This window comes from Protopterus annectens, chromosome 9.part0, assembly GCF_019279795.1.
Source record: "Protopterus annectens isolate FY-2018-M chromosome 9.part0, PAN1.0, whole genome shotgun sequence".
Lineage (NCBI taxonomy): Eukaryota > Metazoa > Chordata > Ceratodontiformes > Protopteridae > Protopterus > Protopterus annectens.
Genome location: NC_056743.1, coordinates 1,213,688,287 through 1,213,710,457, shown reverse-complemented (window position 1 = coordinate 1,213,710,457; position 22,171 = coordinate 1,213,688,287). Strand labels below are relative to the sequence as shown.

Below are 22,171 nucleotides of genomic sequence, written 5' to 3'. Positions count from 1 at the left end.
CCATGTAAAATAAACCAAAAAAGGTTTCATTATACCTTAGTAAGCACTTTCATGTTGACCTCACTGCTTCATCACACTTTAACAATATACAGATTAATACTCACTATTAAAAATCCAAAGAACAAATCAAAGACTGATTCCAAGTATGACATCATAACAAGCAATCCAATCAGTTGTAGAAGCTCTAACTGCAAATTAGACAATACACTGTCTACCAATTTATAGTAACAAAATAAATCAAACTATAATTTTTAGCATAACTTAAATATAATTTTTAGTATAACTTAAATATATATATATATATATATATATATGTGTGTGTGTGTGTATAAAGTATTCATCTACTCATCACCTAGTTCTAACAGTATATATGTGCTTGGTCATGGTGGAATATACAAGTCCAAAGCCATTAAATATAGTTCTGTGAAACTAAAAAAAGGATTGCCAGACCAATAGATTGCCAGAACTGCGTAATAAAATGACTGAATGAATAATTAATGTCTTATGTATACCTGCTTACTTTAGTTCTCTAAATAAAAAAAACATATAAAAGCTGTAGGTTCCTATCTGTTGCACACACACACACACACACACACACACACACACACACACACACACACACACACACACACACACATTGGTCACAGATCACAGTAAACAAGAAATAAACAGCAGGTACATGCATTGACATGAGAAAGAAGGAGTAAACAATAGGTGCGCTCTGGTTTACTTTAAGCCATTTACTTTTTAAATGCAAAAAACTTGTGAAAGGCAAAAAAATTATTTTTTTAAAGTAAATGCAACCCAGAAGATTGCACCCCTTTACTGTTTGCAGCAGGAATGGACCACACCATCTGCCCTTGCATTAGTATGGCTCTGCTGTGTGGTCCAGTAGCACTATGGAGCTATCTAGTGATTCAGAGACATGCAAGAACCACATAACCAAAACCTCATTTGCAACTTCTTTGCACATCTCTAAATTGGACACCTAGCACTGATAGACAAATTGTGGCAATGTTTCCTCTAGCAACCACACAGTGCTGCTGGTTTATTGTCTCAGCCCATGGTTATTACAAATACAAAACACAGTGTATAACAGATATTAAAACACGTACATTTTAATACAATCATCCTAATAGTTCTGCTTTCTTTCTTCTGTAATTGTATTAATCCAGCCTGCAGTTTCTAGGATGCTGTAACAATGATGCCATAAAATAAGATTTTGCATAAGTCTCTCATGTCATACCTCATATGTTCTGATAATGTGCTACTAACATATTTGCTGATGCTTACTCTTTAATGTCTCTGTATTTTCCACAAAGGCATGTACCAAGTTTCATTTTCGAACATACCATCACTACAAGACTGAAACTCACCATATTTTTATATTTTATGCCTAGGATATTACTTTCAAATAATTCACATTTATATTTTATGTAGGTCTTTAACATATTTCTATTTCCAAACATTTGATGTTATTATCTAAAACGACCCTTCTTACAAAAAAATCTGAAAATCTGCTCTGTTTTATTTTCTCTTTATCTCTTAGTATATATTCCTTTTTGATTATCTTACTTGGATGTTCCTATTTTAATATGCTTTCAAATAAGTTAAACTGTGTTTTGTATTGTTTTTTTTTAGTTTCTAGATTACACAGAAAGTGTATTTCTCATTTCTCTTTCTCCAGTTATTTCTAGTTGCCATTCTCAGCAAAAAGTCTTGCACAATATATTATTTACTCTCTTCATTTCTTCTTCTTTGAAATAAATTGTGCCTCCTTTTTTATTGAAAATCACATATGTGCTTTTCTTTCCATTAATTATTAGGTCTGCCACATTTAAATCTTTCTCTAAAAGATTAAATTGACCATGTAGTTCTCTCCTTTGAAGGACCAATATAATAATATCACTGCCATAACAGATTTTATTACACAAAATCCCATTGATATTTGTTACATCTAACTTTTGTTCACAACACATTTGCAAACCAGCATTGATGTATAATAAAAACATTTTGTATAATAGCATGGTTGAGTTATCCTGACTCTAGCTAAGGCCATATCGTGCATCTCAGTAATCACATATATATATTCTACAGAGAAATCTCTATTTCTCATTATATCCTACAGTATATTCTTTGTAATGCTGTCAAAAGCAGCTTCCAGGACTAAAAATGCTTCAAATAGTATTTGTTTTCTGAACTTAACATACTTCTGTATTAAATGATTTAATAACTAACAGCCTTAATTAGTTGGTCTTTGATTCACATTTGCAAACATCCTGTTTTATTAATTTCCTTTTATTTTATGTTGTATAATAACAGTACCAATTTTTTAAGGAAGTATGAATGAAGGCTATTAAATTATAGTTATTCAAGTCTGTTATACTCCCTTTTTATGAAATTTTTTATGCTATTTTCCATCCATAATTCTGGTATATACCAACACTCTACACAGCTTTCAATCTCTCTCCTTCTAATTACACTTCCCAGTACAGTGCTGCCTGTTTATAAACTTAATCTCTTACTCCATCTGGAGCTGAAGTTTTTCCACTTTTCAGATTTTATATACTATTCCTGATTTCACATCTTTTGAATTTACTTCAAAGTTTTATTTCCCCTTTTTTGTAATTTGTGTTTGCTTATGTCTTTTCCCATTGTTCTTTGAACTTATTTATTATGCAAATATACCAACCTCCTGCATATCTTTTTACTCATATTTATTGCTAGTAACCTCCAATACATGCTTGTCTCTTTAAAACTAATTGCAGCTTTGTTTACTTTTTTTTTACATTCTTGACCAAACCATTTAAATGGAATATTTTGACCCCTGCATATTATGCATGATCTTATCTTTATGATTCTTACCAATTTACATGGAACATCTTCCAAACTAAAATGTTTTAAATTGGAGAACAATTCAGCGTTGCATTCTTTAGTTTGGTGTTCCACCTATGATCCATTCACTTAGCTCCAATCAGTTATAACATAGTTTATTACAGATCTATGCTGATGCTATAAGTGCATATTTCATTTTGAACTTTCTTCATTCAGAATACATATCTTGAATTTGTCTATAAATTTCAATAAAAAATGTTTTCATTTTTATATCTATAATTCATGGGAATAACTTAGTAATGGATTAAGTGGTTACCTTGCTGGCAGTGTGCCATATTTCAATGTGTATTTAATAGTTAATATTAGGGATATATGGTAGTATAACTGTGTGTTCTCTAGATAAATGTTTGCAAAACTGTTGAGTTTACAGTAGTATAGAATAGTGACTCCTAACACCAAAACAAAACCTTAGCTTTTCTTTGAAAAAAGGCAATGACATTTGTCTTAGACTAGTGCTTATTGATATTGTGCATACATCAGCATATCTGTATATCAAATACTAAGAGGAAATATGGACAAACCACTGCATTTTTGCACTGAATATTTTCACTTCTTCCCAAAGCAAAGAAATTGTGCTATCAGAAAAGATACAGCAGACTGACTCAAATCATTTTGACACTGGATACATATTGAAGATGATTAGCTTAAATCCTGATACTAACCTGGGTCAGGATGTGACACTGCCAGCCCAGCTATCTGGAATTTTGTAAATAATCATATGCCATTTATGAATAGTAATATGATTCATAAGCTTGTCTTACAAATGTAAGAGAACTTTATGTTATGTACTGAGTTTCAAGAATGTAACTACAGTGTACCCTACTGGAAAATAACAGAAATGTATATAAAATGTATAACTGTGCAAATGTGTGTTTTAATAGTAGAAGCTGGAACTTAAAGAGTTAACTTGCAAAACTTCAAGAAAAAAGTTGAAAAGTAAAGTGTTTTACAATTGTGTTATCTCACTTTCACTGCATCAAGCAGACACACTGTCTACAGCTAGAGGTTTTCCTATTGTCTTAAAACAGAAATAATTACTAGATTTCAAATGTAAAAGTGTTATTATTGCTCTATGACTTCCTAGCATCTGCACACTTCTGAGAGATATGTATTTTTGACACAGAGATGATGAAATTCTGTTGGTATCTGTTAGCCTGGAAACTGAAGGCAGGAGACAAAGAGTGATGTCATCCAAGTTGGCCCAGCAGTAATGTTTGATAATAATTTAAGAACTCTCAGAAAAAGACTGGGCATTTTGTATCTTGTCTTGGACCTGCAAACATCCTGTCATTACCACTTACCTTGCTAATAGTAAGTAACCAGGATACAATAATTTATTTTAGATATAGACAGGAATATAGTAAAGATTAGTTTAGATGTTTTCTGTATTTACTTGAGACTGTCATGCAATGTTTTTTTTAATGTTTCCTGTGATCCTGAATTCTGTAGTTACTGTGTTGTTTGAGTATTGTCTTGTTCTTTTATTATTTATTATTAAATATATTTAAACCTATTTTTGTGGCTGATATTTTTGAGATATATTTCGGCTCTTATGGTACTTGCATATGTATTTTGTGACACTGTATAGGCCACTTCAATAGCCTTGCTCTTGGTCACTCTTACCCTTTGGATAACAGTAACATTACACAGTAGGATTGGGCACCCTTTGTAAGGGCCTTAGAATAGATGGTAATTAATGGTTGGTGACACTGATAACTACCTTATAGTCTGGGCAGAAGGGGGCATAGCTAGTAAACCTGTGCCAGCCTTCCCCAGGAGTGTCAGTGTGTTTGCATATAAATCAAATCTCAAAGTGTGTGTGTGCATGTGTGTGTGTGTGTGTGTGTGTGTGTGTGTGTGTGTGTGTGTGTGTGTGTGTGTGTGTGTGTGTTGCAGCAACGTGGGCAGGGACACGAAGCACTGGTTGGACAGAGAGGGTACTGGAGGTTTTGATTTGACCACTCGGCTGAGATCTTAACACTATAGTGGTGCCAGTGGGGAGTCTTATTGGGGATCTGGAGAAAGAGACAGAAACTATCCCCAGACTGATTGTGATCCATGTGTGCTCTTAAGGGAAACTGTGCTTTAGTGTGTGTGTACTTGCAATCCTTCAATTGTATACATTCCCTCACTGGGTGAGGATTGAGGCTCCTTGATTCGTGGGCCAGTGCAGGGGTGTCACATATTAATTGTTTGGCAGTTGTGGGATATCCACATCACATATTAATTGGTTGATAGTGGTGAGTTAGCCACATCACATATTAATTGGCTTGTATTGGTATGGATATTGAATTCCTATAGCCTGTGTACAGTGGTGACTGAAGGTGTTTGTACTCTCAATCAGCCATGCAGTGAAAATTCAGACTTCATATCACAATTGTTTTATTTATTTATTTATTTTTTGTTAGATTAGTTAGTCAGGGACAGCAGGCAAGCATGTCAGCAGAGGAGTATGATAAGCTGACAAGGAGCCAGGTAGCTGAGATATGCTAGGCTAAAGGACTGGTGCATGCCAACCTGACTAAAGCAGACATGAATGCAGCTTTAGTCACAGCTGCATCACAGAAGAGCAACCTGGAGGACAATCAGTCTGGCCGTGGAGATGTACAACTCTCAGAAAATGGACAGTTCAACCTTTCCACAGAGGACTTAAAAATCCATCTGGAGTTAAAGAGACTTTAGTTGGAGGACAAGCATTTGAAAACAGAAGCAGCAGAGAGACTGAAGCATCTACAGACTGAAGAAAATGAGAAACTGTGATGCCTGGATGCTGAGGAGAAGGAGAGGCAGAGGCAACATGAAAAGGAGATGCTGACTCTTCACCTGAGTCTTGGAGGCAATGGGAAAGGGAGTAACTGAACCCCAGAAGCAACAAAGGTCAGTAAATTTCTTCCACAATTTACAGAGGGGTATAATTTTGATAGTTTCATTCATATGTTTGAGAGGGTATATAAACAGTATAATGTTGACCAAGGGCTTTGAGTACAGTTTCTAACCCCTTACTCCTTGGTAAAGCTATAACTGTAATTTCTAAACTGTCTGATACTGATTGTTTAAATTATAATGTTGTAAAGAACTGTTTGCAAGAATGTTTTAAGTTAACACCTGAAGCTTATAGTAAAATGTTTTGTGAGCATAGCCGCAAGGCAGATGAAAGTGTGTGTGAATACGTTCAATGTAAAAAATGTATAGGAGGCACTAGACCAAGGTAGGTGAAGATAAAGTTCAATTTTAGTCCACAAACAAGATACAAACAATTGTGAGAGCTTTCTTAGCCAGAGCTTCTTCATCAGACAGTTGAAAATCATTGCTCATTCATATTTAAAGATTGCTAACAACCAATCAGAATCAAAGTTCAATTAAAACAATACAAAGCTGTTGAGCTATTAATTAAAACATTATAATAATCATGCTTAAGGTGCCACCTCTAGTCTATAATTCTCGAATAAACATAAAAAATATACTTAAAATTACATTTTAAAATTTTTATCTGCGTAATGGTTTATGAATAAGTACAGGTTTAATAGAAACGTTGTCGTTTAGGCCCCTGCCTATATTAGCCCGCATTCTAATGATCCATTCAAGCTCCTTATTCTCTACCAGGTTCTTTATAGGACCACCTCTACAACCTATTTTGACGTTCTCTACTACGATAAGTTTAAAGGTGTGTGTCGTATCTGATGACATCACGTGTCTTGCTAGGGCATTAGTCTCTGCCCTCCTATAAATATCATAGACATGCTCCCTGATCCTATCACAAAACCTCTGTGTAGTCATACCTATATAAAATGAACAACATACATTGCAGTGAGTTAAATATACAATATTTGTGGTGTTACAATTAGCTGCTAGTTTAAAATAGATAGTCTTCCTTGTATCTGGGTGTTCAAAATATCCTTTCTCATCAATATATGTACAATAATTGCAGGAATTACATGTAACGTTTCCATGATTGTGTGTTGTAGGTTCAATATTCAGCTCATAGGTTCATAGGTTCATAGGTTCATACTAGGCTATCTCCCCTAGGGCATTTATAAGCCTAGCCAGAGTGTGTTTGGCTTTCCCCACCCATTTTAAATTAATTTTGCTATGCCCTTTTTCGAGGTTAGTATACTTTACCTCTGTCTAACAGTGACACAGAAGTGATACCCGGGGTAAACCTACGATCTCCCATCCACTCATCAAAATTCCTCGTGAAGAGAGTCAGTGAGGGACTCTGCCTAACCTGGAATGGGATTTTATTCCAGAGTGAAGGGAGCCTCTGGGTTATGAATCTGTCCCTCCAGCATGTCCTATTTATTTCAGTGCTGAGGTTCAAGTCTCTCGAGTGAGTAGCTCGATGGGATTTGGATTTTCTGAGGTGCAGCATGTCCATTAATTCCGGGTTGGACATGGCTTTATACGTTAGGCACAGATTGCCTCTGAGCAGATGGTATGCCACTGAGTAGAGCTGGAGTTTCTTTAACCGGGCAGCATATGGCATCTGTTTGAGCCCTTTGATCCTCTTGGTGAGGTACTTTTGGGGTCTTTCCAGTTGCTGCAGGTGTCTGGTAAGGTACATCCCAAAAGGGGCATTGTACTCAATTATAGGCCTGATGAGGAATGAGTAAAGAGGCATGATGACCTCCCCTGATCAAGATTTGAATCCCTTCATGATTAGGTGGGCTATATAAAATGTTTTTCTAACCACTTTGACCACGTGGTTGTCAAATGAGAGATTGCTATCAACTTGGGTCCCCAGGTCCCTAATTACTTCTTCTGTACTTAATGGATTACCACCTATGTGGTAATTTGTGGGCACTTTGTTTTTGCCAAAGGGGATGACTATACACTTTTTGGCGTTTAGCTTGAGGCCATGGCTCTGGCACCAGTTGTCTGTTTCTATGAGGCCCTTTTGGAGGATGCTTGCGTCAGCTGGAGAGTCGATTATGGCACCCAGTTTGCAGTCATCTGCGAACCTGGTCAGCCACAGTCCTTCCATGTTGGCCTGTACCTCCCAGAAATATACACCGAACAAGAGAGGTCCCAGGACTGAGCCTTGTGGGATGCCACTTGTAACTGGTTTGGAGTCTGACATGGCTCCAGCAATTCTAACCATGTGGGTTCTGTCCTTGAGCCAGTTTGCAACTCATCTGGTGACATAGGGGTTTATATTTAAGCTGGTGAGCTTATCTATAATGCCCGAGTGGGGTATTGTATCGAAGGCTTTTGCGAGGTCCAGGTAGTTTGTGTGAACCACCTTCCCCTCGTCAATGGCCTTGGTGACTGTTTCAAAGAAATCAACCAGGTTTAAGAGGCAGGATCTGCCCTTAACAAAGCCAAACTGGGTAGGATCCAGTGTCTGTAGGTCCCCAATATCTTTATTTATGAGGTTCATGATGATCCTTTCCATAGCTTTGCAGACCAAGCTAGTCAGGCTTATGGGGTGATATTTTCCGGGATCCATTGAGGCACCACATTTGTGGAGAGGGACCACTGTTGCTGTACACCACTCTTTGGGTACATATCCTGTAGTAAGGCTGAGATTGAACAGTAGTTTTATGTTTGGGTTTAGCTCTTCTTGGAGTTCATGTAGGACGCAGCCCAGGACACCGTCTGGTCCCATTGATGCTGCATTTTTTGCTTTGGAGAGGGCAGCTCTTACCTGAGCATCTGAGATGTCAGGGGGGCAGCACTCTGCTGGGATAGATATTTGCCCTTTTGGTGGGAGGGGGAGTTTGCGCTGAACCTGTCAGCTAGGATGTTGGCAATGTCTGTGGGTTTGGTGTATTTTTTGTCATTTTGGACTAATTCTGAGCATATCTGGGAATTCCCACCCAGGTTCCTAACATAACTAAAGAAAGCCTTGTGATTATCCTTAGTGTCCTGTGCAATTTTTTCTCTCAAAGCTGGCCTTAGACGATTTTATGAGTGCCCGTAGTTTTTTGCTAATACTGATCAGAGATGGCCACATCTAGGTCCACATAAAAGCCTCTTAATGGATTTCTTGTTTTTATATGCATATCTGGGGTTATCTCCTACCAAGGTTTTAACCCTGTCATCTGATCGAAGTATATTCCAATTTCTGGAATTGATTTCCTGTAACATCCTAATGTTACTTGCATACGTAACTGAAATCCTCATGGGATTCATTTGTGCAGTTTTTTGTTCATATACCTGATTTCGGACAGGAGAAATAAGGTTTCCCTGTATTATTCCTAATGGATTGTGTATTAGATGTAATGGGTTTAATTTCCTTGTTCTTATACCCTCTCTCATGAAATCTCCTTTCAAGTTGGTGCAATTCACTTACAAATTTCTCATCTTTGGCTGTTAATCTAGATGTCCTTCGTACTTGCCCTTTTATCACATTCCTAAACACATGCTGGTGATGCATACTCTGTTTATGTACATAAGTGTTTCTATAACATTTTTTATGAAAAATCTCAATATAAAATTCACTTGTGTTTGCTCTAGTAATACTGACATCTAGAAATTCAACACATTTATTTGAACTATGAGCTGTAAACCTCAAAAAAATGTGTGCTGTTATTTATATCCCTCAAGAAGTGCTGTAGGGCCGATGCACCTCCTTCCCATAATAGGAAGAAGTCATCTACAAACCTTTGATAAAAAAATATTTTTTCAGACCATATTCCTGCGAGAATATTTAGTGATTCCCATTTAGTCATAACCAGGTTGCCGTAGCTATTAGCACAAGAAGCTACGTCACCTTTTTGTCTGTAAGTGTTATGTTCAAACATAAACACATTATTCTCCAATATGGTTTCCACCAAAAAACAGAGGAGATCTACCATTCTAGAGTCATACATTCCGTCTTTCTTTAAATATTGATGTAAAAACTCCAGTCCCACCATATTAGGTATTACAGTAAAAAGGGATTGCACATCCAAAGTAACCATTAAGCAGTCCATTGTTGGTGTAAAACTGTTAGTGAATGCATGTAGCTCTACTAAAAATTGTTTAGTGTCTATAAGGATAGAGTTGTTCCTTGCCAGTACAGGTTTCAGGTGTTATTCTACATATATTGATAGTGGCTCTGTATACCACCTTTGTCCTGCCACTATCAGTCTCATGGGTGGATTGAAAGCATGCTTATGTATCTTGGGTAATCCCTGTATCACTGGTATGATAGGATCATCCACAATGAAATAGTTGTATAGGTCCATAGTGATCTGACCACATTGCATACATTCAAACAGATCATTGTGCATCCTACAAATGTATTTCCCAGCTTTTACATGGTCTGCCTTTTCATACACTCCTTCATCACTTAACATATTGTACATCACATACTTATAGAAAACATAGTCCATAACCACTAATGTTCCCCCTTTGTCAGCTGGCCTAAAACAAATACTCTTATCCTTATGTAAAGCCTCAAGTGCTTCCCTTTCATTTTTCCCCCATATTAACAAAGCATTTAGTGCATTCTCTGTTATCACGTGTGTGAATATGTTGCTGAACTGAGCACTTATTTTCATAGGTGGGTGAGTGAATGTCAGGTCACCACTTCTGAAGAGCTGGCAGACATTTGGTGAGGGAACAAGCCCTTAGCACTTTGCCTGAGGACATGAGAATCTGGTTAGCTGATAGACAATGCAATACTGTAGACGAGTTGTGGAAGAAGGGAGACCTATACCTAGCAAGCAGGGCATCACTGCACAGGAAAGGGACACCCAGTGCTGCTCATGGGTCTAAGGGAACCCATGGTGGGCAGCCCAGACTTCCCCAACAGAATCCCCCAGTAGTAGGGGAAGACACTAGTCCAGGTACACGTCCAAGACCAAGGGTTACATGCTTTAAATGCAACCAGTGGGGACATGTAGCATATAGATGTCTATGGAGGCAAGGTGGGAAAGAAAAGGGGAGAACCAGTAAGTGGGAATGACAAAATGCCAGCAGTAAGTTGTCTCGAGACAGCAAGGGTGCCAAATTACCACAAGAGGTTATATCCTACCTTAGTGAATGGGGAAAGAGGCCATGGCTAGAGAGACATAGACTCTGACCTTTCCAGTCAGCAGGCATGTGCATATAAGTACTGAGCACATGCAAGCAAGAGTGCCATTTTGTAGTGAGCAGTCAAGATGTCAGCATGCATGTAGTCAGTCAATTAGTTCATTTAAATTTAATGTTACTGCGATCCATCCTAATGTGTTTGTATATAATAAAATACTTAAATGAACACCCAAGCCTCATTGTCTTATTCAGATATACAAGATGAGCAATAATACCCACTCGTCTCTAGATCTGTAAATGTGTTGGAGACACTGTAAGTTGCAGACATTCGTTTACTTCTGCTAGAGATACAACCTCTCAGGAAGTTGTGCTCCCCCAGTAAGGGGGACACTTCCTGTTACTTCAAAGTAAGACTCTCTATGAAGGCATGTCTAACTACTCCAGTAAAATGGCCTTCCATTGTTGTCATCCTACTAATTTCACCAGTTATCTCCCTATTACTTTAATAAGTTTATATTTTAATATATTTATAATAGAAATCATGGCACTCATTCTTGGATATAAAATAACATTTAATCTATACTACTGTCTAATGTCCTCAGTTTGCAATTTTTATCCATCTCTCCCATTTAGTCTTAATCAGAAGTCCCTTACCCTAACTGTTTTACATGTGTAGCCAAATAATTGTCTAAGTTCTCATTTTTATAACTATTGCATGATTTATAATACATTCCTTATATTTTCTAATATTTTCCCTAAGCAAAGATTTTACATTTATGAGAAATATACTATATAATAACAGATGAAATCAACAAAATGTTGAAATTGTGTTGGGAATTTACAAAGATTAGTTCCATAACACTAATACTGGTGTGCTTTGGGACAGTGGCATACCTGGCATATTTGATACCCGGGGAAGAATTTCTTTTTTAGCACACACACACACACACACACACACACACACACACACACACACACACACACACACCACACACACATTCACACACACACACACACACACACACACACACACACACACACACACACACACACACACACACACACACCATGTGGAGATTTTTTTCTAACACCTCTTTCTCTATGATGATTGTTTTCAGCAATCATGAAATGAAACAAAATGATGGCCAACAAGGAATAAGCTGGGAGCAATGATCAAATCCACAAAAGACTCAGCCATGCTACAGGAAGGCTTGTCTCAAACAAATAACTAGTGCCAGAATCATGGATTAAACTAAATGCCAAAAATGCATTATTGTCGTCTTTGGAAAGCTGAGTACGACATTGACAACACAGCCTTAAGAGCTGACCCAGTAATTCAGGATTTGGTAACTTATGTGGATAGTTGACCCCAAATTCTATCAGGAACAGATCAAGATGAAGCAAACTTAGGGACATTCTGCAAAATCAGGAACAATTTCAACCTAGTTTTACAGATACAGCACCCAGAGAAAGAGAGAGAGTAAAAATTGAAGTATATTTCATGCAAATACACACTATTCGTGTAAAAGCAGACTAACTTGCACACCAAACATATTAGGCAAATGCAAGAACTTTCTGAAAACTTGGGACAGTTCCAAATGTGTTTCATACAATATTCCAATTTATTTCACACAAATGCACACTAGCTGTTTAGTGCCTAGCTTTAAACTGAATACCGGTTTCATTAATAACATGGCTAACCACCACCCTCTCAAGAAAAAATAAATAAATATTCCAATGTATCTCACACAAATGTGCACTAGACAGCCCTTAATATCAGACTTTAAGCTGAGCAAATGAAAAGGATCAGATGCCATAGCACAGCTAGTCACCCCCTCTCCAAAAAATTCTATTTATTTTACACAAATGCACACTAGCCACCCTTTAAAATAATATGAAAAGGATAAAGTTACTGGCAACCTTCCTCCAAAGCATACATATTCAGACTTATTCACACAAAGGCACCTTAAGGGTAGCAGTTAAACTGGCCAAGTGAAAATGACAAGTTACATTCATCCAAAGCACATTTGGCCACCCCCCCCAAAAAAAGGATAAAAATAATCCAGTTTAGTAACACAAATATTAATTTGCCAGCCTTAATGGCAGAATTTAACCTGAGCAAATGAAAGGGCTCGTTACTTTAACTGACAGCCTAGCTAGCTGCCCCCTCACTCCAATGAAACAAAAATAATGCCTAAGAGTACAATGAAAAAAACATAAATATCCAATTTCAAAATATTTAAACAAATGCACACACATACACACACACACACACACACACACACACACACACACACACACACACACACACACACACACTAGTGAAACTTTAAAATATTTCAACAAATGCAAACACACACACAAACACACACACACACACACACACACACACACACACACACACACACACACACACACACACAATAGTTTTGCCACATCCCTTCTCCTCCTCTCCAAAAATAAGAAAGAAAATCTGGTTATATTCACATTAAAAAATGTTTACCTTCAGTCTGGTAGTCCATAATGCCCTTGCTGATTCACTTGCTGGTATTTCATTCAGTTTGCAGGGTTCAGTTAAACAAAAAAAAATGTTTCCACTGCAAAACTGTTTACTGAATTGTACTATTGTACAACTAGAAGCTGCTGTTAATTTTAAAAATAACCGTGATTCTCTCATGTCTTGTCTGTTGTTCCTTCTGAGTTTCCCTCCAATCCTCTATTACGTTTTCATGCATAGGCACACGGACAGATGGAGGAACAGAAGAGGAAGAATCAAAGTGTTTACATCAGAGCCAGATCATGATTACATGGGGTCCTAGGCAGGGTAGTGGATTTGGCCCCCACATACACAAAGCATCTCCATATAGCCATTCCAGTATCCCATTACTTGGCTGTTTCTCCCCACTTACCATAAACACTATTCAAGCCTCACAGTGTGCATTCCACTGATAAGACATTTGATAAACAAAACAATACAGTCTCACAATAAAAACAGATGTAGCATTAACAGTAAACATATCTGTCCCTAAAACTCACATTCATTGAAATGGCATTCAAATACATACAAAGAAAATGCATCTGGCCAGTGGCAGATAAAGGATTTCTTTGGACTGTTTTCAAACTGTAGGCCCCTTGTGCATGTTTTTAGGACCATGCATGCATGCATCTGTTCTTTGATTCATCTTCCTAATTGTATTAAATTATATTCCTTGTGTAATACTGCACCACTTGTAACAGTATGTTTTAAATTTGTAGTTTTTAATATTTTACCAGTAACCAATGAAATAAAACTGCCCATTTCAGAGCATTTCAACCATAAAAGGCCATTAAAACTTCTGTCATTACAATCCACCAATATCAGTCAATATGGACAATTTCTGCAAAAATAAAAATCGCCTGAATAATTCTACATTAAAGAGATCTGTAGCTAATGAAGCGGCTGCAAACCATTTTATATTTCAATGTTTTGTCTACAAATTTGGTGCCTGCCACCCTTAAAGAATAAATTATCTATGTTACATTAAAAAATATGTTGGTAAGCTGGTAATATTGCAACAGGGAATGGATGGCAAATAAACAGAAGGTTCACAGATACTAGGTATCTCATCCAAAGGAGGACACACTCGGGACTGCAGTGCACCCCACCCCCTCTCTCTTAAAGTACAACATAGTAACAGCAATCCATCTGCATGCTGCAGGAGAAAAACCCACAACCTTCTGCATCAAAAGCAAGCATGCTACCATTTGTGTTATGACCACATGCTAAATAGAACAGCTGCACATTGAAAACAGTCTTAGCATGATCAGCAATAAACGTCTCTTCCCTTAAAGCTCAGAATTCCTTGAAAATGCACTGTAACTTACAGTTCCTTGAGAATGCACCAAACCTCATTTTTTTAGTAAGTCCAAAAAATAAAAAGAATCACACAACTGGGATGAAGATGTCACACCAGTACACAAGAAGCAAAACCAGAATAAAAACTGAGTGACAACAAACACAGCCATGTAAAATAAACCAAAAAAGGTTTCTTTATACCTTAGTAAGCACTTTCATGTTGACCTCACTGCTTCATCACACTTTAACAATATACAGATTAATACTCACTATTAAAAATTCAAAGAACAAATCAGAGACTGATTCCAAGTATGACATCATAACAAGCAATCCAATCAGTTGTAGAAGCTCTAACTGCAAATTAGACAATACACTGTCTACCAATTTATAGTAACAAAATAAATCAAACTATAATTTTTAGCATAACTTAAATATAATTTTTAGTATAACTTAAATATATATATATATATATATATATATATATATATATATATATATATATATATAAGTATTTATCTACTCATCACCTAGTTCGAACAGTATATATGTGCTTGGTCATGGTAGCATATACAAGTCCAAAGCCATTAAATATAGTTCTGTGAGACTAAAAAAAGGATTGTCAGACCAATAGATTGCCAGAATTGTGTAATAAAATGACTGAATGAATAATTAATGTCTTATGTATACCTGCTTACTTTAGTTCTCTAAGTAAAGAAAACATATAAAAGCTGTAGGTCCTATCTGTTGCACACACACACACACACACACACACACACACACACACACACACACACACACACACACACACTCACACACACACACACACTGGTCACAGATCACAGAAAACAAGAAATAAGCAGCAGGTGCATGCATCGACATGAGAAAGAAGGAGTAAACAATAGGTGCGCTCTGGTTTACTTTAAACCATTTGCTTTTTAAATGCAAAAGACTTGTGAAAGGCAAAAAAAAAATTTTTTTTAAAGTAAATGCAACCCAGAAGATTGTACCCCTTTACTGTTTGCAGCAGGAATGGACCACACCTTCTGCCCTTGCATTAGTATGGCTCTGCTGTGTGGTCCAGTAGCACTATGGAGCTAACTAGTGATTCAGAGACATTCAAGAACCACATAGCCAAAATCTAATTTGCAACTTCTTTGCACATCTCTAAATTGGACACCTAGCACTGATAGACAAATTGTGGCAATGTTTCCCCTAGCAACCACACAGTGCTGTTGGTTTATTGTCTCAACCCATGGTTATTACAACTATAAAACACAGTGTATAACAGATATTAAAACACTTACATTTTAATACAATCATCCTAATAGTTCTGCTTTCTTTCTTCTGTAATTGTATTAATCCAGCCTGCAGTTTCTAGGATGCTGTAACAATGATGTCATAAAATAAGATTTTGCATAAATCTCTCATGTCATACCTCATATGTCCTGATAATGTGTTACTAACATATTTACTGATGCTTACTCTTTAATTTCTCTGTATTTTCCACAAAGGCATGTACCAAGTTTCCTTTTCGAACATACCATCACCACAAGACTGAAACTCACCATATTTTTATATTTTATGTCTAGGATATTACTTTCAAATAATTCACATTTATATTTTATGTAGGTCTTTAACATATTTCTATTTCCAAACATTTGATGTTATTATCTAAAACTACCCTTCTTACAATAAAATCTGAAAATCTGCTCTGTTTTATTTTCTCTTTATCTCTTAGTATATATTCCTTTTTGATTATCTTACTTACTTGGATGTTCCTATTTTAATATGCTTTCAAATAAGTTAAACTGTGTTTTGTATTGTTTTTTTTTTAGTTTCTAGATTACACAGAAACTGTATTTCTCATTTCTCTTTCTCCAGTAATTTCTAGTTGCCATTCTCAGCAAAAAGTCTTGCACAATATATTATTTACTCTCTTCACTTCTTCTTCTTTGAAATAAATTGTGCCTCCTTTTTTATTGAAAATCACATATGTGCTTTTCTTTCCATTAATTATTAGGTCTGCCACATTTAAATCTTTCTCTAAAAGATTAAACTGACCATGTAGTTCTCTCCTTTGAAGGACCAATATAATAATATTACTGCCATAACAGATTTTATTACACAAAATCCCATTGATATTTGTTACATCTACCTTTTGTTCACAACACATTTGCAAACCAGCATTGATGTATAATAAAAACATTTTGTATAATAGCATGGTTTAGTTATCCTGACTCTAGCTAAGGCCATATCGTGCATCTCAATAATCACATATATTAATTCTACAGAGAAATCTCTATTTCTCATTATATCCTACAGTATATTCTTTGTAATGCTGTCAAAAGCAGCTTCCAGGACTAAAAATGCTTCAAATAGTATTTGTTTTCCGAACTTAACATACTTCTGTATTAAATGATTTAATAACTAACAGCCTTAATTAGTTGGTCTTTGATTCACATTTGCAAACATCCTGTTTTATTAATTTCCTCTTTTATTTTATGTTGTATAATAACAGTACCAATTTTTTAAGGAAGTATGAATGAAGGCTATTAAATTATACTTATTCAAGTCTGTTATACTCCCTTTTTATGTATGTTTTTTATGCTATTTTCCATCCATAATTCTGGTATATACCAACACTCTACACAGCTTTCAATCTCTCTCCTTCTAATTACACTTCCCAGTACAGTGCTGCCTGTTTATAAACTTAATCTCTTACTCCATCTGGAGCTAGATTTTTTCTACTTTTCAGATTTTAATTACTATTCCTGATTTCACATCTTTTGAATTTACTTCAGAGTTTTATTTCCCCTTTTTTGTAATTTGTGTTTGAATATATCTTTTCCCGTTGTTCTTTGAACTTATTTATTATGTAAATATACCAGTCTCCTGCATATCTTTTTACTCATATTTATTGCTAGTAACCTCCAATACGTGCTTGTGTCTTTAAAACTAATTGCAGCTTTGTTTACTTTTTTTTTTACATTCTTGACCAAACCATTTAAATGGAATATTTTTACCCCTGCATATTATGCATGATCTTCTCTTTTATGATTTCTACCAATTTACATGGATCATCTTCCAAACTAAAATGCTTTGTATCCAATTCAACATAAACTGGAGAACAATTCGGTGTTGCATTCTTTAGTTTGGTGTTCCACCTATGATCCATTCACTTAGCTCCAATCAGTTATAACACAGTCTATTACAGATCTATGCTGATGCTATAAGTGCATTTTCATTTTGAACTTTATTCATTCAGAATTCATATCTTGAATTTGTCTATAAATTTCAGTAAAAATTTTTTCATTTTTATATCTATAATTCATGGGAATAACTTAGTAATGGATTAAGTGGTTGCATTGCTGGCTGTGTACCACATTTCAATATGTATTTAATAGTTAATATGATTTATTTATTTATTTATTTATTTATTTATTTTATTTTACATTTGTTAACTGGGCTAGTCTAACTGGATATATTTCCATTTTCAGTAGAGGCCCAGGAGAAAAGCTCCAGTAGTAGCAAATAGAAATTAAAATCAATGTTGTTACATAGTAAATGAAAGGATTACAATAAAAATACAACAAGTAATAATAAAATAAAATAGGTATTTACACTAGAAAAAGTGACAAAGTATAGGATAAATTATTATACAGTATGATTCATGAGGAATTTCAGTACATAAAACAGGATAGAATACACACAGTATGTTGATTTGAGTTCACCAATTACAGTCCTGCTTCCAAGGAGTAAGCAGTAAAGTTTTGGTAAATATAGTGGGAAGAGGAATTATCAGTAGTGAAAGTAGATGATTAGTCAGCGTTGCTGCAGGGGCATAACCAGTCTGTTTTGAGGTGTCTTTTGAGGTTTTATTTAAAGAGAGGCAAGGAAGAAAGTAAAGTTAGTTCATTGGGCAGTAGGTTCCAGTTTTTTCCCGCTGTTTTAGAAAACAGGGAATCTCCAGCCAAGTTGTTAGACTTGCTTATAGGAGTGCTGTTAGGTTGGTAAAATATCTTGTGGGTAATGGTGAGTTGGGAGAATATCAGATGAGTTTGAAGTTCAAGCCAGCCTAGCTGCAGTAGATTCAGACAGTGGTGAGTTCTAAAGGGATTGCCAGTGGCAAATCTGGCGATGTTATTATAGGAATTAACTAGTCTGATAAGATTATTTTTCTTTAGGTTAGTATATATGGGTAAGGCATAGAGAAGAGTTGAGATTAAATGTGAGTGAGCAATCTTGGTTCTGGCTATCGGAGTTAGGAAAGGTTTGATTCTATATAAGGAGCCTATTTTTCTGTTGACAGTTTTTATGGTGTTGTTTATATGGCTATCAAAATTAAGGTTATTGTCAGTAGTAATTCCTAACAATTTAGTGGTAGAGTCGGGGGATATAATAGTGCCATTATTGGAAATGACTGAGAAATCTATGGGGGAGGACTTACTGGAGGGTGTAAAGAGAAGGAGCTTAGTTTTTTTAGCATTGAGAAGGAGACAACATTTCGAGAACCATGTTTCTACTATGTTAAATGCATTCTGAGTTAGAGAATGTAGTTCTGATGGGGTGTTTGCTGAGCATATTAGCGTAGAATCTTCTGCATAATGAAGCAGGTGGCTTGAGGAATTGCTACATGGAGGTCATTGATAAATAGTGAAAAAAGAAGAGGTCCTAGAATAGAGCCCTGAGGGACTCCAAGGGTGACTGGCAGGAGAGATGATATATGATTTTCCCAGAGAACTGCCTGTTGCCTATTGCTAAGGTAGGACCTGAACCATTGAACAGCCTGAGAGTCAAGGGAAAGGGATTCAAGAATGTTGATAAGAAGGGCGTGATTTGCCATGTCAAAAGCTTTTGAGAGGTCAATAAAGAGTGCAGATGAGAGGTTGTTTTTATTGCAATTTCTATTGATGGCACCTGTAAAGAATAATAGGGCAGTTGTGGTACTATGTGATGGCCTAAAGCCATGCTGACAGTTTGCTATTATGTTATGTTGAGATAAATGGTTTAATAGTTGTTGGTGAATGCATTTCTCCATAATTTTTGATAAGGGTGATAAAAGAGCTATCGGCCGGTACTTATAGTAATCATTTGAGTTACCACCTTTGTGTAGGGGGATAATATGGGAGATTTTCCAGATGTCTGGAATGGTTCCCTCCTTAATGGTTATATTTATGAGGATGGATATAGGGTAGGCAATTACCTTGGCTGTTTTTTGCAGGTATTCAGATGGTAGCTGGTCAGCAGAAGGAGTACAAGGCTTAAGTTTTTGGATGAATTTGTAGATGAGAGTGGTAGAGATGGGTTACAGATGGAATGTTGGTAGAGTGCCAGGTATGGTGGTGGGAAGGCTTGAGTTATCTTGGATTAGTTAACTGTCTAGCGATTGTATGGTCTCTGTGAAGAAAGTATTGAAGGCATTGGCAGTACGATGGAGGTTATTTAGATCGGCCTCTAGTGGGGTAGGTGTACGAGAGCGTCCTGGGAAAAAGAGTTTACTGATACTAGACCAGAACTTCTGGGGATTGTTTTGGTGAGTTTTCTGTAGTTTACAGTAGTAGTTCTTTTTGTCTGTAAGTATTGCCTTTTTTGTACTATTTCTCAAATGCCTAAAATTTTGTTGCTCAGAGATATTTTTGGTAGCTCTCCACTTAGCCCAAGACCTGTTCCTAAGCACAATTTTCTGTCTGGTTTCTTTAGAAAGCCAGGGGGCTGGTTTGGACTTCATTCTGATAGACCGTTTAGGTGCATGCTTATCAAGGATTGCTAAGAATTTAGAGTTAAGATACTTAGCCTCTTCAAGTGGGAGAGTTTTTAAGGGTTCCAGACACAGGCACTATGTTCATTTTGGAATAATACTGGGTTAAAGTGTTTGTTGGTATGTGCAATCCTATATGTGGGGGGGTTTGAAATATATATTTTTTTACCCTATAATGTAGGTCAAAGTATGATCACTTACATCGTCTGGCAGAGTTCCTACCTTTAGGGAAATATGGAAGTATAACTGTGTGATCTCTAGATAAATGTTTGCAGAACTGTTGTGTTTACAGTAGTATAGAATAGTGACTCCTAACCCCAAAGCAAAACCTTAGCTTTTCTTTGAAAAAAGGCAATGACATTTGTCTTAGACTAGTGATTATTGACAGTGTGCATGCATCAGCATATCTGTATATCAAATACTAAGAGAAAATATGGACAAACCACTGCATTTTTGCACTGAATATTTTCACTTCTTCCAAAACCAAAGAAATTGTGCTATCAGAAAAGATACAGCAGGCTGACTCAAATTGTTTTGACACTGGATACATATTGAAGATGATTAGCCTAAATCCTGATGCTAACCTGGGAAAGGATTTGACACTGCCAGCCCAGCTATCTGGAATTTTGTAAATAATCATATGCCATTTATGAATAGTAATATGATTCATAAGCTTGTCTTACAAATGTAAGAGAACTGTATGTTATGTACCAAGTTTCAAGAATGTAACCACAGTGTACCCTACTGGAAAATAACAGAAATGTATATAAAATGTATAACTGTGTAAATGTGTGTTTTAATAGTAGAAGCTGGAACTTAAAGAGTTAACTTGAAAAACTTCAAGAAAAAAGTTGAAAAGTAAAGTGTTTTACAATTGCATTCTCTCACTTTCACTGCAGCAAGCAGACACACTGTCTACAGCTAGAGGTTTTCCTATTGGCTTGAAACAGAAATAATTACTAGGTTTCAAATGTAAAAGTGTTATTATTGCTCTATGACTTCCTAGCATCTACACACTTCTGAGAGATATGTATTTTTGACACAGAGATGATAAAATTCTGTTGGTATCTGTTAGCCTGGGAACTGAAGGAGGAGACAAAGAGTGATGTCATCCAAGTTGGCCCAGCAGTAATGTTTGATAATAATTTAAGAACTCTCAGAGAAAGACTGGGCATTTTGTATCTTGTCTTGGACCTGCAAACATCCTCTTATCAGCACTTGCCTTGCTAATAGCAAGTAACCAGGATACAATAATTTCTTTCAGATATAGATAGGAATATAGTAAAGATTAGTTTAGATGTTTTCTGTATTTACTTGAGACTGTCCTGCAATGTTTTTTTTAAATGTTTCCTGTGATCTGGAACTCTGTAGTTACTGTGTTGTTGGAGTATTGTCTTGTTCTTTTATTATTATTAAATATATTTAAACCTATCTTTGTGGCTGATATTTGTGAGATATATTTCAGCTCTAATGGTACTTCCATATGTATTTGGTGACACTGTATAGGCCACTCCAATAGCCTTGCTCTTGGTCACACTTACCATTTGGATAATAGTAACATTACACAGTAGGATTGGGCACCCTTTGTAAGGGCCTTAGAATAGATGATAATTAATGGTTGATGGCACTGATAACTACCTCAAAGTCTGGGCAAAAGGGGGCATAGCTAGTAAACCTGTGCCAGCCTTCCCCAGGAGTGTCAGTGTTTTTGTATATAAATCAAA

General features: G+C 36.2%; 1 protein-coding gene across 2 annotated transcripts in view; it reads right to left on the bottom strand.

Moving 5' to 3' along the window:
• Positions 1-22,171, bottom strand: part of LOC122811948 (double C2-like domain-containing protein beta) — a 1,736,177-nt gene that overhangs the window by 1,586,795 nt on the left and 127,211 nt on the right. The window lies entirely within an intron of this gene.